The sequence below is a fragment of the Arachis duranensis genome, chromosome 1, assembly GCF_000817695.3.
Source record: "Arachis duranensis cultivar V14167 chromosome 1, aradu.V14167.gnm2.J7QH, whole genome shotgun sequence".
In the NCBI taxonomy this organism is placed as follows: Eukaryota; Viridiplantae; Streptophyta; class Magnoliopsida; order Fabales; family Fabaceae; genus Arachis; species Arachis duranensis.
This window is the reverse complement of record NC_029772.3, coordinates 88,245,610-88,246,085: the sequence shown is the minus strand read 5'-3', so window position 1 is coordinate 88,246,085 and position 476 is coordinate 88,245,610.

Here is a 476-nt window from a genome sequence, read left to right as displayed (position 1 = left end):
ATTTGTTTACCTCTTATACTCCTGGTGATTTTGGTGATGTGAAAATAGCTCATCAAGGTGTTGTAAAATGTGCTGGTGTTGGACAGGTTTGTTTAGAAACCTCCAACGGTACCAAGTTGACTTTGAAGCGTGTGAAGCATGTTCCAGATATTCGGTTGAACTTACTTTCTGTTGGTAAGTTGTGTGATGAAGACTTGGATAGCTCATTTTCTCGTGATAGTTGGAAGCTCACCAAGGGTTCGATGGTTGTTGCTAGAGGTACAAGACACTCTACTCTTTATTTAACTCAAGCAAAGATTGTGAAAGATGTTGTTAGTGCTGCTGAGTTTGTTGATGAAACTGATTTATGGCATAAGAGATTATGTCATATGAGTGAGAAAGGCATGAATATGTTATCCAAGAGGAATCTTTTATCTGGTTGTAAGGTTGCTTTGCAAAAGTGCAATCATTGTTTTGCTGGAAAATAAAACAGGGTT